This window comes from Lagopus muta, chromosome 2, assembly GCF_023343835.1.
Source record: "Lagopus muta isolate bLagMut1 chromosome 2, bLagMut1 primary, whole genome shotgun sequence".
NCBI lineage: Eukaryota > Metazoa > Chordata > Aves > Galliformes > Phasianidae > Lagopus > Lagopus muta.
The window spans coordinates 70558240-70579332 of NC_064434.1; the positions used below are offsets into that span (position 1 = coordinate 70558240).

At 42.8% G+C, this 21093-nt stretch overlaps 1 long non-coding RNA gene across 1 annotated transcript; it reads right to left on the reverse strand.

The window, feature by feature from the left end:
- Positions 1-5599: 5599 nt before the first annotated feature.
- On the reverse strand, positions 5600-20732 carry LOC125689293 (uncharacterized). The gene is made up of 3 exons (XR_007375172.1): positions 20583-20732; positions 6291-6504; positions 5600-6208 (listed from the first exon to the last, which is right to left on the reverse strand). It is a non-coding gene; the product is annotated as an uncharacterized LOC125689293 (long non-coding RNA).
- Between the last annotated feature and the right edge of the window lie 361 nt (positions 20733-21093).

Genomic DNA, 21093 nt, shown 5'->3' on the forward strand with positions numbered 1-21093 from the left:
CAATCCTGGCTTTTTGGGGGGTAAGACAGGAAAAAATATATCATGTTTGAATGCTGGTTGGGAAAACAAACAGATTTTGAAATGTTGTTTTAAAATGCAACTTCCTACCTGTAGCCTTTGTTTTTTCTGGAAGTAGCTAGAGTCCTTGATGGCTCTTGAGTTCTTAAAATCTCCTTAAAAAACTTAATGGAAATAAATCAAGATATGAAGCACATGTGGTAACAATACTGTCTCCTAGTTGGGTTCAACTTGTTCCAGCTGTTTGCGTGATTGTGAGTTGCAGGGCCAGGAAGACCATGTCTGCAGTTATGTTACTGGCAGTGACAAACAGAACACTCAAGCAGCCTACTGCAAATGGGTAAGCAGACCATGTAACAAATAATGTTGTTTACCTGACCATTGACAGCGTTCCTTTGATGTAACAGAGGAAGATTTGGCTTCTCAAACTCCTTGAGTCTACCATTAGAAAAGGTTGTGATCAGCAAACAAAAGGGAAATAATACTTCAGTGTTCAAAGTCCACCTGAAGTTTAATTTCTCTGCCAATGAACCCAGCGCTAAAGTTTAAGATAATATTTGGAGGGAAACAGATGTATTTGGTGGTTAACTTTAAATAACTTCTCATATCTCATAGCCTGACTTTTAAAAACCTTTCTCTTACTTGATGAACATTACATGTGATTACCTTATGGCACAGCTAATATTGGAGATGTGCCTTATCCAGTGACATCCTTGAGCTCTTACAGTCATAGAATCATAGAATGGCCTGGGTTGAAAAGGACCATAATCACCTAGTTTCAACCCCCTGCTACGTGCAGCTTAGACCAGGCTGCCCAGAGCCACATCCAACCTGGCCTTGAGTGCCTCCAGGCATGAAAAAAAGAGAATCAATGTTCTCTTCTGTTGGCAGATCCCTACAAAATGTGATATCACTGCTTAGTTCTTTTGTTGGGGTCATGCCAAGAAAGATACCGATGTGGTTTGCCTAAAGTTGCCTGCCATGCAATGACAGGCTTGGAAACCAAATCCAGATATCTTGTCATCCATCCCAGAGATTTGGAGCAGCAACTCCTTAGGGCCACATTGCCTCATCTACTATGTGTGAGTTTGTGCAAGGTCATATCACGCGTGTCTTTGAGCTGTGTAAAGTGACTACAGTATTCAGGTGAAAGCATCAGGAGGCCCACATGGCAAGAGACACATTGTCCTGGTGGATGCTTGTTGGAGGAGCACTGGTTAGAGGGCTAGGGTGTGAACTGGTCTGCTCCGACAGCACCCAGTGGGAGAGCCCATGTTTCTCCTAAGTGAAGGGAACTGTCTCAAAGAAACACTAAGGTATCATCCACTCTTCATGCAACAGCACCTCAAGTACCTAGGTACTGGGTAAACAACAACTGCAGCTCAAGGAAATGGCTCAGGCTGAGCTCCTCCCTGCCCCAGTTTCTCTGCAGATTAGCTGTCAGGGAGGACAGGAACGAGTGCAGCACTCTGATGTACCGGGAGCTTTAATCAGCTGAACAGAATGTTTGGTATCTGAGTTTATCACCTGCTATATGGCTTTCTGGGATTGCCTAGGTATGAAAAGATGTATTTAAACATGCCTTTAAACACCCCCACCCACCACTCTGTGCTTCCTATCTCAGAAACCCTTCAGGCTGCAATAAAGTTAAAATGAAGGTTAACTCTGATAACCAAAGTTAACTGTGATATTGGCAGAAGAAGGGCCTTGGGTAGAGCTGTTTTGGTTTGCAAACACAGGAGCTGGCATGCAGCTACATCACATCTCATGGAGGAACAACAGAACAGGCAAGGATTCAATGGGATCACCTCAAAAACATCAGCTGTATGCAGGCACTCCAAATTCACAACATCTCTCTCACACATGAACACAGCACATCCCCTCACCTCCTTGCAGGTTTCCACCTGCTGCACTGTAGTTTTGCAGACCCAGCTGACCTTCCCAGGGTCTTTGCACTGTATGTGCAACAGGAAGGCCTGATCTCTGCTGTTAGGATTGCAGGATTTTCATTCTGTGTTTGGGCAAAAAGGCATTCATACTTCAATTTGAAATAAGAAGGGTTTGAAGCTGTAATTTTACTGAAAATTTCTCACTGTAGAAAATACATATAATACTGGAAATAGCTGAACATGAAAAAACTTTAGAAAGGTCAAGTTTTATAATCTACCACTGGATACTTATGATTGTGAAAGAAGAACTAGCTTCAATTAAGATTCATGAGAGAAGAACTAAGCATAATGAAATCCAGCTACAAAAATACAACTGGGGTAAAGGATTACAAAGAGCTGTATTACTGTAAGAACAGGTGTTGCAGTGGAAAAAGCAGTGAATAGAAATTCGGTCTCCCTCAGAGTATGGTACTTGGAACAGACTTACCTGTAGGGCCTGGACATGGTGAAGTGAACCTCCTCCATGTGTGGTGGAGGGGGAGAGTCTGTTGTTTTGGTGTGTTCAAGTGTGTTGGTGGCATCAGAGGAATCATTATGCAATCTTCAGATGGAATAATTGACATCAGGCATCACTGTGCTGGGATACCCCTGGCCCTTTCCATGTCTTTAGTGTTGTTGTTTTAATAGAAATGTAGGACAATAAATAAATAAATAGAGATACATTGAGCTATAACCACTGGCTCCAGTCTTTATCTGCTCTTCCACATGCACACAGTGGCCAATAGCTTAAACAGACCTGGACAACACTTTAAGCTGAATCTCTCTGATTTCAGGTATGAGCAGTATTTGCCAGATCTGAATAACAGAAAAAGCAACAGGAAATATTTCTGCTTCTGCTTTGTACAAAAAACTTGATGTGTCAGTGTTAGAGATGGGGCACCCTACATCCAGTTGGACCTCCCACCTGCAAAGTTACTGCTTACTGTACAGTCTCGGTGTGCAACTATGATGGCATCGTTAGAGCAGCACAATTATAGGCATCACCCAAAGGAGGCCTGAAGTGACTCACCTGCACCTGTAGAACAAGTCCCTCTGTGCTTGTTGTGGCCAAGACATGCTATGGACCAGACAAGCACTTTCCCTTGAGCTTGCCCAGTCAGCGCAGGTCTCAGTCTGAAGTGCTGTCACAGGCCATTGACATGGTAGCCACTACTGTGAGAGGCAACAAGTCAACCCCACACACAGTATTATTAGCTGCAAATGACACCCAGGTCTTGAATCCTCTGTAAGATGAGAAATAGGAGATTAAAAACCCCATGTGTGGAGGTTGCAATGTTTTACTGTGTTTTTTTTGTTTTTTTTTTGTAGTCACCCAGAGCCAGGGAGACAGGCTGAGTTTTGTTTCAACAACTGATGGGAACACAGCAGCTGAGCTGATGTCTGTCTCAGGGAGAACTTCAGTTCCCACAGATCAGTGTAACTTAATATGATCCTCCACAAAGGAGAATAAATGACTTTGTTGAGGCCTAGCAAGGATCTCCCAAATACACACTTGTCCATGTTTGTTCATGCAAACACGTTTAACACATTTCTTCACTACTGAGTGGCTTCTGAGATTTCAAGAGACACTTGTGTCTTTACTTTTCTATGCAACTATGAACTAAGACTATAAACACAGTGAAGTGGTAACATAATACCTACAGCTAGGTCTTATGGAAGAAACAGCAGCTTCTCTCAGACTCAGAGTAGAATTATATAAGAAAAGTAAAAATGTGTGATTCTTCCCAATATAGGCTTAAAGCATCACCTCAAGCAGTCTTAGAGCTTCACCTCGAGCAGTCTCTGCCCTCACTGAGTTATTGCATTTCCCAGGCTTCTTACACCTTACATACATCAGCATACACTTGCTCTCATGCCCACTGAAGCAGAGAGGTATAGAAGTAGGCAGGCAACAGCCTAAGGAAGCTGGCAAAAGCTGTGAGAGAGTGCTGCTCAGGCAGCTTGGTGAAAAGCATGAGCTCCCTCAGCTAGCAGCCCTGCCCTGTACCTCACACACTGGTGATCATCTAGGCAGGGAGCGGCTACCAGAGCTGCCTCATTATCTCATTTCAAGAGAAAAATCAAATTAGACTTGAAAACCAATCAGCAAAATTGAAAACATTCAAATTTTCCACATGCAGTTGAGCAAGCCCTTTGGTTTGAAATGTCTGTGTGGAGATCACCACTGCAGATGGTTGGATTTTGCCTCTCTGCCTGGCAGGACGGACGCAGGCTGTGGACCTTTCCTGAAAGTTGCCTAGACATTGCTGCAGCCAGCCTAGATTTATGGACAGGTTTTTCCACTGTGACCTTGAGGTCACAAGCTGTCAGTAACCCATCACAACTAATCGCCAGAAGGCTTTTGGCCATGTGCTAGTGCTACTGAAGTCAGCAAGAAGATCCCCATCAGTTCAAACAGGACCAGGGCTGCAGGATGCAAGCAAAAAGCCTGACACAATGAGCTCTCTTGATTTCTCAGAATAATCTCCCCCTTGACTGGCATAAGGCAGTGTTTATGAAAGGAGACAGGCCAACATTACATAGCTCTCCTGTGAGGCAGCTTTCTTTCCATTGCTTGTTTTACAAAAGCAGAGAAAGCCAGTGTTCGCAGCGTGGCTGATATCTAATAAATCAACAGATTGAAGGCATCTTTCCAAATAGACAACTGTGTTTATTAGTACAAGATACTAGGAAAAACACTCTGTAATGAAGATTTCCTCATGTCTTTGTTTAATGTTTATTATAGCCTCTCTTCTGTGCAACAAATAAAACTGACACAAAGATTACTAGAGTCACAGCCACACTTGGATGTTTCTGAATGTTGTAGAGTCAGCATGACATGGCAGTGTAGCAAGAATTGCAAGGAAGTAGGTGTTGCTTCATGTTATAAGGAAAATCAACACAAATTTATGAGGGTAGTTTCCTAAGAACTGATCCCAGGTGTACAACAAAGCTCCTTGCTGTTTCAGCTGGAGGAAGAAGCCTGGAGAAGCACCTGATTACTGCACACCCAAGGACTACTGCACTCAGCAAAAACACCACGCTAGGTGCCACTGACACCCATCTCCCGTGGTGGTTTTCTTAACTGGTCTGGAAGGGAGGAAGGGAGGAAGGAAGAGGAGAGAGAGAGAGAGAGAGAGAGAGAGAGAGAGAGGATCAGGTCGTCAGGAAGGATTAGTAGCAATAAAGTATCCTAAATTTTGAGGTAAATTGTAACTCTAGGAAATTCTTTTGATATATTTGTGTTGGGTCTGCTTAGCTGCAGTTCAGTATTGAACAGAGCAAATGATCAGCATCAATAGAAATAAGACCATGAATGTCTCAATTTAGGAAGCAGAAATAGAGTCCAAAGTGTTTGTGGACTTTAGACATATACAATGTTTTAAAATAGTTTCATTATCAAGTGAAGCTGCTCAGTCTTGTTCTGCAAAAGTGGTCGAAGGGATGTAGGAAGACATTCTGTGCAAATTTTTGACAGTGTTAAAGGGCTATGTATGTAAACCTTTTCCAAGGATTTAGTAATCAGCTCAGGTTAACAGCATGAAGCATAATAACTCATCTGGTTATGACCCTATACAAAACACCCTGAGGCAGTATGTACTGACTTGTTAAAAAGCAGTAGAAATGCAGATTAGAAGGCTGATTTAAAAAAAAAAAAAAAAAAAAAAAAAAGAAAATCCCCCCCTCAGATTAATCAGAGTGTTTTGTTAATTACATGCTATGCAAAAATACAACCTTGTCCTCTTGATATAGGAAAAAGAAAGAAAAGGAAAAAAAAAAAAAAAACAAAAAGAACTCTACAATGTGTATTTATTCTCAAGAGGAAGCAAAAGTATGAAGAAATGTCAACATTGAATCTCAGCCCTACTGTGTACTGCAGTACTGCCAAAGGCAGCAGTCTAATGATCTGCAAGACCCAAATTCATCCCTGGTATTGTTCAGCTCTCACTGGTGGAGAAACAGCATGGACAAGTTTGTCTCATAATGATAAACAGACCAGCACAAAAGGTATCTGCCTGATAAGAGCAGAGCTCAGTGTCCCACTGCTGGGAGAAGAGAGTACATACCACTACCAGTTGTTGGTTTAACTCAAGCTGTGGTGCGTAAGTCACTAATTCTCCTTGTTTATTCCATGCAAAAGTGCTAGGTGTTTCCCACTGCTGGCTGACCCAATCCAGCCACGAGGTGGTTTCACTGGACTCTGGCTCAGTAGATCTTGAGTTCCTTACCACTGTTAACACCAGCTGGGCACAGGTCATCACCTGGAAAACAAGAGTAAGGACTTCAGTGACCAACTACAGGAGCCCAGAGAAGAGTATGAGAACAAGGAAAATATGGTGATACTTCTTAATACACTCTTCCCTCCTTCTAGCTCCTTCGTGGTTCAGTTTCTCCATGTAAGAATTGTTTTTTGCCTTGCATAGTCTTCAGTGAATATTTTTTCCCCTCACAAAGTCCTCTGATATCTACAGGAAAAGCAAATTCTTCTTGAAAGCCCATCACTCCTGGTGTCTTCTTGTGCAGACTGTCACTGCTTCTTCTTGATGGTCCCAGCTTCCTATCAACAGATACAAGATGCCAGTTTTATCCCTTCTTCCGGTCACACAGAGATCTAAGCTCTTGACCTCACACACATACGTGCATTTGATTGCTGGCTCTTTCTTGCTCCATCCTAAAAATACTTGCCTGCTGACTCCAAGAGAATCACCAAGGACAAGGCCTCAGAGCCACACTGAATTAGTACATCTTTGCAGTGTCTCTGTGTTTGGCCAAGTTAACCAGAGAGCTCAGTAAGTTTATGCTTTGCAGAGCTATGCTGGCAAACACTTCCAGTCTTGAACCACCCACCCAGATTCCTACAATAGCACAGATAAACTAATCTGTGCATTTCTAATGTACCTGTCATGCAGCATGGAGATACTGTGATATCTGAATCAGTGGAAGCTGTCAAAGCTTTCCAACATGACTTTTCTTGGATTGGGATAAGCTAGCAAACATCAACAAGAGCTAGGGCTGCTGTGGAGCTGTAAGCACACAGCTTGTAGCACTGCATTTTGCAGGGAATCTGTGTAGTTAATGCGAGCTGCTGCTGTAGTTGTCCCTGGCAATGAGGCAGCAGAAGCTGGAAGCATTATCTGAAGAACAGCCAGATCTCACACAGCCCAGTAGGCTGATGTTAGTTTTGATGGTCTACTTCAGAGCTTCTCAAAAACACTAAAATACACATGTTGCTGTTTATCTGATGTCTTCTTGTTTGAAGAAAAAAAAATACAGAGAGAGAGAAAAAAAAAAAAAAAAAAAGGCAGAAGTGTGTGGGAAAGAAAATGGGGCTGATTTCAGACATTTGCTATGAGAGCCAGCTCTCTACTTGACTAATTTCATCTGTGTTCTGCATGGCCTTTGGGTAAAGCATGGATTAAAGTGAATGTTTTCTACATGGAAAAGAAAGAAAGCACAAAAGAAATATAGGTTGCATTTCAGGACACGATATTCAACTGTCATGGAATTTTTCAGACTAAAGAAGTCAAAAAGGACTGAAAGTTCTGGTATTTCCAGCATCTGCATGCTGAGTAAGACAAATTACAAGGGAAAGAGATTTTTCTCTCTCTCCCCTTTATGACCATAAACACCCCAGGATCACATCTCAGAGAGCAGCCTAGTCAGCATGCACATGCACTGCAGATGCATGCAGCCACACACCATAGACAGAGACCGTGGAGAAGGTGGAGGCTGGGCCAGCATTCCAGGAGGGAAACAGATCCATGCTGCTTTGCATCCGGACACAACTTCAGTGCTCAGTGCTGAAAGTGTAAAAGGGATCCAACCTGAGGAATTCAGGCCTCTGTCATCAAGAGCAGAACACTGCCCAAAGACAGCATCCTTGCTCTCCATCAGGAAATTGTCTTCTAGGAACAGCATCAGATCTGAAATCAAAGGTGAATCTTAACGCAAAGAGGCAGGTGCCAGCTCTAGATGTCTGTGCCACTCAGGCAATTAGCTGACAAATATAAACCAGATCTCCATGTTTCAAAGCTCATTTGCATTGCTCCTGAGACAGTCTGTCAGGAAAGAATGTAATTAGGTTGAAACTGACAAGATTTATGCACGCAGGGGGAAAAAAAGGAAGAAAAAGAAAAAATGAAGCCGTGGAACACCCAGGCAAGTGGCAGTTCTGGCACGAGCAACCATCAGAAGACAAACATCACCGGGGCTATAGCAGCAGTGAGGGAGGCATGGAGACAACCCCCCCAAATTCAGCAGAGGGGATGCTCACAAGCATCCAAGTATTGCTGGTAGCCTTGTCAGAAGACAGTTTTTGGCAGCTGAGCTGCAATGTCTCCAGCCCAAGCTACCACCCATCCCCTCAGATGCATGAGCAAGGCTGCGGGGCAGCTAGGCCAGGTCTCTGCCCAAGCAGAACTGGGCCCCAGCTCTTCATGGATGCTGTGCGAGAGCCTGCAAGCCATAGCTCTCTGTTCATTAGACACTTTCCTTCTTTAAACAGGAGGGCTGTCATCCCAGTATCACATGCAAGCTCAGCAGTCACCACAGTGAACAGACCCACTGGCGCTGGGACGTCTCTCTCACTTGCTTAACTAGGTTACACGGCAAGGTGCCAAAACCTGTACAGCTGCCTTTCCTCACCAGCAACAAAATTCCATTAAATTCACTCCTGGGGTTGGCATACCTGCTATTTAGGCATAAATTCACTGAGTAAAATCACCTGCTTAGCTCTGAACACTTAAGAAGGAGCTATTTTCCATTTGTAAAACTCAGAACTGTGACTAGAAAATACAGCTCTGCCATGCAAAGCATTGTTAATTCTGCTCTGTGGTGAAAGACTTCAGTAATTAAGTGATTAAAGCGTTTTAATAGTTGTTGGAGATAGTTCAATTGGCGTGGAAAAATGCATTCCTTCCTTCCACTTTTCCTCTTTCGGCATCACTGTGACAGGAACAAATGGGGTCTGAGCAGCTGACTTGTGAGTCTGGTCCTTTAGTCGCCGCTGGGCAGTGATTTTCAGCAGGCTGTTCCCACAAAGCACCGCCCTTCCCACCCTGCAGGAAGGATGGAGCTGGCGAGGAGGGCCCCAGCAGCCCTGCCAGGCTGCTGCCCATGCCGCAGGCAAGCCCAGGGCAGCCCCTGCAGCTGCATTTTAACCCAGATGGGTTAAACGTGTCAGAGTTCCCCCGTACAACTGACAGCTAATATATTTGCATGTGAATTAGCAGTAACAAAGAGACGAGGTCAGCTGTGTTGCCTTTGTCTCACTGGCTCCACTCCACTGTGGTGCATGACCCCAGGACTTGCAGCATGAGCTGTTGATTCCCAGCCATCTTTCCCAGGATGCTCACAACATTTGGACTCTTTTGTATCCTCTCACAGTCCTTTTAGGAAGCTGTCCTTTACATTCAGTTGTTCTTATTATTGTTCTTGTACTCAGAGCTACACAGGTATCCCTGTGCAGGGATCTTTCAGGATCCCTGCCCTGGCAGCAGCATTAGCTGTCCTCTTTCATCCTCACTCTATTTCCTGATAATTTCCAATATTTAATTGGTTTTTGACTGCTGCTGAGGACAGACCTAGTGTTTTCATGAGTTTATCTGCTCAGAGTCCATCCCATACACACAAAATGGGGGTTCTCCTGTTACATGCACCACTCAACACCATGATGTAAACCTTTTGCTTCACAGTCTAGATCATTTATCTACAATAATTTGATTTGCTTTTTTATTACAAGCCCTTCTCATTAGGTCCCCTTGCAATCCCTATAATTGTTCATTTCAATACGTTGGATGACTCCAACGTATTACTAGAACAGGTAAACTCATGACTCCTTTCCCTTTTCATCTCTCTGAAGAATATGTTAAACAACCCATTCTTGACACAGATGATTAGCACAGACAAGGGACCTGCACAGTACCTTTGGTGACTTCCCTCCACTGAGGAAAATTACTCCTTACTTCCACCCATACTTTTCTATCATTTAGCCAATTACTTGCATGGGTTAGGAGCTTACTTCTTGACACTTTATCACTTAGTTTCCATGAATACTTCTATGAAAAGACCACTGAAAAACTGAGGATGCTATGTCCTAGCATCACACATTAGCTGGCCTCACCAAAGTGCCCCTTGAGATTTGTTAGGCAGAAGTCCCCTCACAGAACCCAGAACAGGCTGCCCAGGGAGGCTGTGGAGTCTCCTTCTCTGGAGATGTTCAAGGCCTGCCTGGATGCCTACCTGTGCGACCTGTTGTAGGGAACCTGCTTTGGCAGGGGGGTTGGACTCGATGATCTCTGGAGGTCCCTTCCAACCCCTACAATTCTGTGATTCTGTGATTCACTGCTTGCCTGTTTTCACCCAGGTGCCCAGTAACACTATCCCATCTTGTAGCCTGATCTAATTTGCCTGGCACAAATGTCAGTTCCTAGATTTCACTCGCTTCCCAGTCCCCATCCTTTTAACATGTGATTACGATCACATTTACCTCCCTCCAGTTTTCAGATGCCAGTCAGTGAGTGTCAATTACTACCTAATTTCTTGACTACAACTTGTACATTGGATTTCATTAGATATTAATTACATTTAGAAATTACAATGCCTGAATTATTCCACTGTCAATATTTTTCAGGACTGAAAAGGTGCTGAATTTTGTAAAGGACCCAGTTTTACCCAGGAGCATGAATTAATTACAGATTCACAAGGTAAGCACGCGTTTGGTTTGTTTGCCTAGCCACACAAGTTCATAGGCTTTCAATTTACAGACAGCAGGACTTCGCTTGCACAGATCCTGCAGAGCGTGAACTAATGCATTCATTTACTGAAAGTCATTCTGCTACACTTCTGTGTAAAGAAGTGGCTTGTGCATAGTTTATTTTGTATTTTTTTTCTATTTATATCTCTCAACTCAATTATTCTTCTCTTAAAAATTCTAGGTTTGGAACTGCTACACTGATGATATGTTGACTTCTTGAAAGCAAAATCCACTGGCCCTCACTGTGTTCAGTGGGATATTTGCTACTGTTTTCAACGTAATGCCAGCAGTTCATTCCGACCTGTTCTTAGTCCTTGCAAGCTGTAGGAGTTGAGCAACAACTACACTTCTAATCATGCTGCATGCATGAGCACTGCCAGGACCAAAGAGCTTGCTGGGGATCAGTGAGGGATAAGTGAAACCAGAGGCACTTACATACCTTTGGCAAAAGAAACCAACACCCAAGGAGTATATTTCAGAATTGAGCTTCCAATATGAGAAAAGGCCATGCAGCCTCTTTCATAAAGGTTACCTTAGAAGATACTAGTGGTGCATTTAGGAGTGCAGCCATTTAAAACAAAAACAAACAAACAAACAAAAACACAAAAAGACTGGACAATAAAAAATCCACAACTGATGTCTGAAATCCAGAGACAAAAGAATCTCTAAATAGCATAAGGTCTTGGGACAAAACTCTATCAAAACATGTGATGGTGAACTGAATATGTTGACTAGCAAGCCTAAATCAATCCTACTGAGATATTAGTACTTACGGATAAGCTCCTGACATATTTTAAGGGGATCTGTGTCTTCTGTCCTCATATTGTCTTTATGAAGATATCCTCCAGACATAAGACCCCAAGAAGTACTATGAAATACCTGAGCAGCCTATAAAACACTGTATGCAGTACTGCAGATTGAACAATTGTTTTCACCTTCTGCTTTGTGCATCCCTATTGCACTATTTCTGCCTGTAATTACATTTTTCATGCATCACCAGTGCAGCAAGCTTTTGCTAGATATTTCACCAGCTAACTGCCAGGTTGTGCTCTTGATTCTGAGATTTCTGACAACCCAGCCCACCCACTCAAACATATTCAACAGGGAAATAAACTCTTCAGCGTTGAAGAAATCCAGCTCTTCATTAGTTAATGATTTTATTTTCCCTCCCTTTAAGAGGAATAATCTTTTTAAGAGAAGAATCATTTTACGAAGCTTGAGAAATGCACTATTTCCACTTCAGTTTAGATTCTTAGCCAGCTAAGATTAGCTTTAGATGGAACTGACTTTTCATGCTAGACTTGGCTAGGAAAGTTAAGTGTTTGTGAGCAGGAGGAACAAAAAAAAGAAAAAAGAAAAAGCCTCAGAATTATGTCCTTTCTGAAACCTGAGGTATAGATTAGTTACCAAAAAGGAACATAAAGGAATCAGATCTAAATGCCAGTTGCCAGAGACTTCTAGGAGGAATCAGGTGTCTACTTAAGTTCCCCCATTAAAGTTGATAATTAAAAACAAAGTCCCAAGCTTCCTGAAACAGAAGATTTCCATGTCTGCTTTATACGAGTCCCAGATGAGAAAATGAAGGGGATATACAGAATATTGTGAAATAACTTTGGAATTCCGAATGCAAGAAAGTTTGTTTTTGTTAGCTGTGCTTCTTTACGTAGACTGTGTGCCTCTCAGAGCCCTCACCTCAGATGTTCCTGGCATGCATGGCTCACAGTGCTTGCCTTAGCTTTATTCATTAAATTCATTTCATAATAGCAGGAGCACATTCTCTGGGGGATTATTACACTTCTGTAGGCTTGGATATAGAGCTCCAAAATGTCATTTGGGGCATCCCATGTCACCTAGTACAAGGAGGAACTGCAGGCACATTATAACACTCACAGCAGTTTTAGTGTGGCTATAGCTCCATATTTACCAACCAAGTTACTACAAGTCAAAATCTAGCGCTGTGTTTCCATGAACACATCCAGTTAAAGTTCATTTCCCAAAGTTCTGCTAATTCTAAACTTTCTTTCCACATGAGTTCACAGTTAATTAAGCAGGGTTGGGTTCTGCTGTGGCCTCACTTGGGAAGAGCTCATTCTCTGCACTGCTGGAGAAGCGGCAGCTGTGACATCAACAACCTACCTCAAACCTAGTCAGTGTGAAAGGTCATACAGGACACTTAGCATCCCAAAAAATTTGACCAGATCCAATCAGGGGGAAATGGGAATATTTCTGTGATATGCATACACTCATTTGTGCCTGCTTTACCTACACGGGCTGCTGTAGGAAGGACATACTTGCTGATGGTATCTTGTGCAAAGGTCTCTTTGCCTCCCTTAAGAGCCCATTTAGCTGCTAAGCTTTTCTAATCAAATGCTCCCAGGCATAGAAACTTAATTAGTTTAATTGCAGAAAGATTTTGGAGTTTCAGAAGGTTCAGAGTTCATTTACTTTTGTCCTTATGTTTTACTTGCACAAGTTCATCTTCCAGAGCTCCAGCCAGGGTTACAATCAGAAAGCCAGAACTGCCTGTGCATGCACACACAGAAGAGATCACACTCAGAAACTTTTGATTAGCTAGACAGTGATTTCATTTACAGACAGCAGTTGAGCATCATCCTGGAAAATGAGTTAACTGAAACATAATTAAGTACATGTCAGCAGAGCAAGTTGAATTAGTCTGCTGAGGAAATTAACAGGCTCTCAAGTACAATAGGGGTTCAAAAGAGCCTATAGAAATAGAATGAAGGGACACAACTACCAACTCACATTTCTAATTAGAGAAGTAAGTATGAATGAAACACAAGTTTCCCCCACATCTCGCTCACCTTTCACATGCCCTTTCACAGAGGGATTTCTACATGCGGGAACATTTCAGGCACATCTCAAACTTGTTTAATCCAAAAGTTAAACTGTGTTGGCAAGTTAGCTCAAGTCGCTCTGGGCAGAGGGAGGCCGCTTTCTGAGGCCGTCAGTCACGCACTGAAGTGGGGCCGTGTGAGCCAGGAGCTCAGCCATGCAGAAAAGCCAGCCTGCTCTGCCCAGCAGCTCATCAAAGGCTGTTCACTGGGAACGCTCGGCAGTCAATTCCGATGCTGAAATCCAGGCTCGAGTTTCAGTTTCAAGTGAATTCAAAGTTCACAAGTGAGGGTATTTTCTCACAGGTAGCGGTAAGCCTCTTTATTCTGCTTTCATGCTCCCAGGTCAATTCTTCGCCTCGGATAATTAAACCCAGTGTGGGGCTGAGGGTCTGTAGGACAAAAGGACGTGCTCTGGAAGAGACCCCAGAACCTCACCATGGCTGCAGGAGCCCCTGTTTCCCTTCAGTCTCACACCCGTGTACAATTCAAAGCCCTAAATCTGCAGCCCTACCGCAGGCATGGGCTCTACCAGCCCAGAACTCTTGTGCTCCAGGACTGCCAGCCCTGCTTTGGCAAGGAGGGAATGCGTGGGAAGCCTCACTCCATGTCTCCATACCCATAGTGACCCAAAACCTATAATCTGTTCTCCCAGAGCCTTTCCTGGCTGCTGAACTCTGATTTCCCAGCAGTGTACGAATGGTTGAGTTTAAGATCTCCTCCTCACTTTGACTCATGTTTGCTGCTACTCCTGATAAGAAAAAAAATAACACCTTTCCAAACAAGAATAGAAAACAGCCCTCAGTTTTTCTGACACATATTGCCACAGTCTCAGGTTTAAACCAGACCCAAATGGTCACGCTTATTATTCTCCTGTGGGCAATGAGGAAGCAGTTTCTCAAAGTAGAGATGTAAACTAGAGTGATTCATTGTGCTTTACTTGCCTCATGTGCTTTTTCTAGCCAATTTGGGTAAATACAATATCGGAAATCATGTCCTGTATGAACAATTGCTAACAGCTGCTAAGAGCCCCATCACTTTTTGCCTCATTTAATATTCTCTGTAATTATGCTAGTCATAAAGTTGTTCAGTATTTCTGTGGATGTCACATTCCACAGAAACCTCAGCAATAATTAATGCTCCATTAACACTTTAAGTGTCTCATTATTATTTATTCATTTAGCATAAAAAATTGATGAAGCTATTTTAGGGAGGAAAATGTTGAGATGGATTATACAAAATTTATTTTTTTGCATATACTCACTACATCCATACAAAATCTGCAGGACATTTGTTTAGTGATGACTGTCAGTGATTCTGTAGCCTTAGCTATATTCTCCTCCCTGTCTGCTGCCACGCCATAATCTCTTGCTCACAGGAGGAGATGCTTAAGACTCCAAGAGAAGACCATTGGAAAATGAAGAAATGCTTTCAGGCAAGTCTTTCTGCAGAGAGACCTCATACCCAGGAAGTTTTCACTATGTCCCCATTTCTATCATACTTTCAGATGTCCATGAACAAGCTGCACTGATAAGTCCTCACCCTGTCCATAGGTCAGGCTCTAGATTCAAGAGGGCCTTTTGTTTTCTTGATTATTTAAGGACAGAGCCCTAAAAATAAATATTGTATTCCAGCAAAAACAAACAAACAAACAAACAAACAAACAAACAAAACTATATCTATATACATCTATATCTATATATCTATATATCTATATCTATATCTATATATTTGATCCGTCAAAGAAAAATAATTTATCTGGGAAATTTTGTTATGATTTTCACTTTGGCTGCTGAGAAAAGTCAGCCAATATCTGGGCCTGAATGACAATGTTTGTCTAACTAAGAATCTGTGGGTATCCAGCAGCCCCAGTGAAGGAGCCCTGCCAGGGAGGCAGGTGTGATCTGCCTGGGATCACATAGAAGGAAACCTGTGCCTGCTGGCAGACAAGCTCCCACTGGGAACTTGTGGTGCAGCTGGGAGGAGGACTCAGGTCTCCCACCCCCATGTCTCACCGGTGGGCTCATCCTTCCTGCCCTGTGGCTATGAAAGGCACTTTGAACCCAAGGACTGCTTTTGCAACCCCATTCAAAGCTGTTCCTCCGTGTTTCCTGATGCTATATTGGCTGTAATTGATTTTCCAGCTATTACCATCATCAACAACCCTACGAACAAGAGGTATAAGGCAAATTGTGAGCCCCCCATGGCTGACTTTATTAAGGGATGGAATCCCCCACTCAGCTCTAGACTGCCACAACTTGGAAGAGATTTTCCTTTCTTACAAAAACAACAGGGAGCTCTTCTCATTGCACGACCCCCCAGTCCTCAGTTAAGCTATCCTACAGCTGTTGCTGACTTCTAAAACTGGATCACTCAGAAGTGTGGCCTTTGTGTTGAGATTTACTGCTAGCAAAAAGAAAAGAAAACCTGCTAGTGCCTAAAGAGACAGTCACACTTTCATTCCCCCCTCTCTCCCATCCCACACACACATATATATATACATGGGTACCTTAACAATAACATCTTGTCATTCATTACAAAGCCTTTGTTATATAAACCAAAACCATGTATTTTTTGGACACACTGAAACCCAATATATATTTTTTCTACTTTCATGGTTTTCCTTCCTTGGAGGAAGGCCTTATGAGCAACAGAGTGTGCTGTCTCCTTTTCTCCTAAACCTTGTTTTTCTTCCTCTACATGCCATCTGCTACAGCTTCTCTAAAGGAAACACTATCACTGAGGGAAACTGCCCAATCTGGGGCTGCAGGGGCATTTCTAGAAGGAACTGACTGTTCACCTCTCACACTAAAAGCTGCCACTGCTAGCACTCAACCTGTGCTGAGCTATCTACCATGGCACACAACCTCTTCAGCTTGTCAGGGGATGGCTTGGCAGAAAGGCCAGACAATTCATCACTGCTCACCATGGGGACTGTCTCTCTGTGTGCTGCTTTCTCTCCCATCCTAGATATTGCAATATATTGATAGTATAAAAACAGCAAGTGCAGCAAGGTGCATACAAACTGCAAATAATAAGTTAATAGCCATCCTTCAGTACCCCATGGAGAGAAAAGGGCCATTAGCTTCACTAAAGCAAGAAAAAGCATTCTGTTGTGCTCCCATTTTCCTCTTTACTGAAACGTGTAAAATGCACATATCAGTGCCTCAGAAACCTCACTTTGAATTATAGCTTCTCATTACAGGGAAGAGGCTTTAGAATCAGTTTCATCTTTCCTAGAGAACTTTTTGCTGCCTTTCTTTCACAATAGCTGTTCTGCAAATTCAATGAGTACACACACGCAACCCAAAGTGACAGTTTAAAGAAACTGGGTCCAAACTCCTCACCTCTAGATCTAATGCCCAGGTTGACTCCCCAGGTTTATGTAAAGACCTCTATACTTAAATTTCAGCCAGTAACTTTCTCCCCTCCACTTCTATTCTGCTACACCAACCTACAGAACGGTAAAACAACTTTTTTTTGGCTTCTCTATCTTTCATTATTTTCTATGGAGGTGAGTACTTTCATTTTGTGCTTTCTCCTTTCCTCAAAGGCCTCAATCCCATCTTTACCAGAGTAATGAGATGAGGACATAGCCCAGACACAGTCAGCTTAGCTAGAAGGACAACACTTTCTCCAGTATGGCTCAACTCCTTGAAAATAGTGGACTACATTGTCTTATCATTCATTTACTTGTAGGAAAATCAAAGATTTTTCTCTAAATAATGCGGACCTGGTTTTCACTGAGTTCATGGACTTGTTCCAATTTATGCCAGTGTAACAGAGATTAAAAGCAGATCTGGATGGCCGGTGATTGTTGTCACTACCGCTCTGCAATGGGTCGTGGCAGGGTCAGGACTATCATCATCTTTCTGCTTTGATGTCAAGCACTGATGATGTACACAGGCTATCCAAATTTGGGTCTCGATTTAGATCTGAATCTGAATTTTCTACCAAAAAGTCAGGATGCAGACCCAGGTGAAGTTCTACTATGGCAGAGCAGTTACAAGGAGAAAATTAGGAAATGTGGACACAAATCGGTTATGAAAAGTAAAGAAAGCATTTAACTGAAGCAATTCTACATTAAAACACATGGGCCTCGTGATGATATGAAACTGCTGAAATGCTAGAGGGCATTTCATCGACTAAAGACTCACAATTGTTTCCTTCCTACCAAATTCGATTCAGATTTACAAAGAAGCAGCAAGCACAGGTACTTGAGTAGTCTGTTCTCTTTGCATACAAGCCTCATACAGGGTTTTGAAAACTGTCTTCAAAAATCTCAAGCACATCCTGGATTGAATTTTTTTAAAGCAGAATCCAGCTCTGCTCACACCTCAACCACCACCACCAACAACCAAAAAGGAGAGAGAGATATTTCAAGAGATACGCAACTTATTTCAACCTATTTGCCAGCCAGGAATAAATACAACCTTGACAGGGAGTTAATTTTGCTCAACCTTGTCCTGAGGAATCTGTCCATCCATAAAAGTCAGTGGATAATGGCAATGCATTTCTCAACAAAGCTTCCTACCTGGGAAATACAGCTGCCAACAGAGAATGAGTTTGACTGTGAGGAGTCCAGCAAACAGATGCTTTGAATAAGGAGCCATTACATGCAAATTGAAAGGATCACTGCTGAAGGCATATGTTACTGATCTCAAAAGGAGGAAGAAGGATGCATTCCTGAACCATTTATACAGGAGCTCGTGAGCTCAGTATACTGTGCTCATGGGGACTTTAATTGCCTTGACATCTGCTGGTTGTGGTGTTCCTAAAACCTAAGATAAACCACTATAAAGATCACATTATGACGTGGAAAGGATAGATAATAAATCAGAAAAACGGGAGCTATTTTGGATCAAAAGAACTAAGAGTGTGAGGACAACAGGGGAGTTTGTAGTACTGACTACAGCGTTTTTGAATTTGGCCTATCCAAACTACCCGAGATCACCTGCTAAAAGTTTTGACTGCCTAAACCAAACTGTTACTCAAAAATAAATCACTGAAATAAACTGCTACTAAAAGCAATGCCACTGGATACATAGCCCAAATAGTGTATTTCTTAATCTAGTAAGTGTTTTGTGGTATTTGTTGTTGTTGTTTTGAAAATACCCTCTAAGAGTTGCTTGAAATACACTCTTTAGCTGTTTATTTTTGCTGCCATTAATTAGATTATTTTTCAGAATATTTACACAGAACCCTAAATGAGCTCTAAACTTGGATCTGCTTGTAAGTATAGGCTTAGTCTCAGTGCCACATGGGAGAGAGTTATGAGCTCTGTCTGGTACTCAGAGTATTTCCAGGGAATTGCCAAGCATGCTGTTGTGTGTGTCAACACAATAACTAGGCAAGCTTGCTTAAACGCTCACTCAGCTCAGTTGATGATTATAGTACAAAGTGAAGTAGCCAAACCAGAGGATGGGCCAGTTCCTCCCTGTGGACTTTAGGCAGGAAAGGCTAAGTACTCTACTTGGTGAAAAGAGAGAAGGAAAGTCAACTTTGAGGACAAACAGAGCAGAAGTTCAAATTAAGCTAAAAGTACTAGCATCAAACTGGGGTCTAATAGTAAAGGAACTGTGTGCTGGAGCAACTGAAGCTATCAGGCACTCTGCAAACAAAAAGCCAGAGACAGGTAGAACAAAAAGACATTACAAAGAGTTACTGAAAATAAGACCAGGCTTCACAGGTACAGTGGAAACCAAATGATTAGAAGAAGCAGATGAAGGAGACAGTTCTACAAGAACTGGAATATTGAAACAAAGAACTGCTTCTTGAAAGATCTGGAAATGCAGCTACAAAGACTGTGAAACCTGTCTGATGGGGTCCCTCTTAGAGAAGTTGAATCCTTCTCTTTTGAATGTCCTGTAAAATTTGCATTTTATTTCTATTTCTGATCCGTCAGGCTCCTGCCAGAGAGACTTCACTCTATAGAGGACAGGGCTAATAGTTAACCTTACTGAGTCAAGCAGAGCCAAGCAAGTAATTGAAGGAGAATTAGGCATGTAACAACATTTAACTTTACTACAAAGACTATGGCTCTATTATTTCTGTTAATTGGATCCCCTCTGCATGCATAACAAATCCTCATTTGTGTGGAATGGTGCTGAAGGCCATGAGCTGGCAGATGCAGTCAGGTGACCATGGCTGGTTAGCCACCTTGAAAGGCTTGTAGAAAATCCATGGTGGAAGTGGTACTTGACTTGCATAGAAATGAAAGGCACAAACATGCTGCTGAGTGTTAGTCTTCATGTGTATCTCAAGTACAGCCTCAGAGGACTGTACAAGGGACTGTTAGAAGTCCTGTGTTAGTGCCTTTGGGCATATCTGATATAAACTCCTCAGAGAAGGATGCTGCAATGGGTGGTCTCAGGCATAGGTTTTCCTGTGCCTGACTTGCACAGAGCTTTTGTATTTATTTGTAAGGTTCTTTAGGTATTTATTCAAAAGTCTAATGACATTTAAATGAAAAATCTCATGCTGATTAAAAGCAGGTAGGGGAATAACTAGGAAAATGAAATGCACCATACTTAATCAGATCCAGATGACATGCAGCCCAGAGTTTTGAGGGAACTAAACTAATGAATATAGTGAGTCTCTGGTAATTAGATTTGAACAGCCATGGCAAAGGGGGGATGTAAGGGAAGGAGGAGGAGTGAAAACATTGCATAGATCTTAAAAGGAAGAATAAACAAGAGGAGAAAAAGAGCTATCCTAGCAGAGGCTTATAAAAACCCACATCACAGACTGTAACCCTCAGAGGGAACAACCGCAGAGCATTTCTCCAGCTTTCCCTTTCAAATGCATCCAGTCCTCTTTTCACTCACCATTTCCATGGTCATGCACTATTTGCTTCCTCTCCTCCCTCTACTCTGCATCCCCCTCCTCTGTGTTTGCATATCTCCTTCATTTTACTCCTCCAGGTTGAAGAGCCCTTCCCAGACTGTTCCTGTTTCTCTTTCCAAAGTTCACCATTAAAATCTTGCCTGTGCAGTTAGAAAAACATGAGAGCTTCACATTGCCCCTTACCTTTCCTTTGGTTCAAGGCCAGATCCTTAATTCTGACTAGCCCTGCATTTCTTCACCATGTGAGCACAGACACTCAGATTGGTGGAAGAGCTGGAGCACTAAAAAACACAGCTTTATGTGCTTTCCCAGCAGAGGATCTTGTTCATTAATCCCTTTTCATCCCCAAAATACTCAGAAGGGCAGGCCCCAGCTGCTCTACCCAGGCCCATCTCCTCTTCTGCACCCACTCAGGCTCCTATTAGAGGATCCCAGCAGGCATCCACAGGGACCTTCTTCCTCTTCCTCACCCAACACCAGGCCTTTGCAGCACAAGCCAACCCAGGAACAGTAGGCTGAGATCACCTGCCACTGTAGGGCCTGTCTCCATCCAGAGCCACCCATGTGAGGGGCTTTTTGTACCCTAACCCTGCACTGACAAAGGTCCCCTTCAAGAGGCCATGCACGCAGAGTGGGGAGTTGCCATGGCATGGCGCTACCCCCCAGAGAGAGCCCCACACAGCTATGGCCCTGT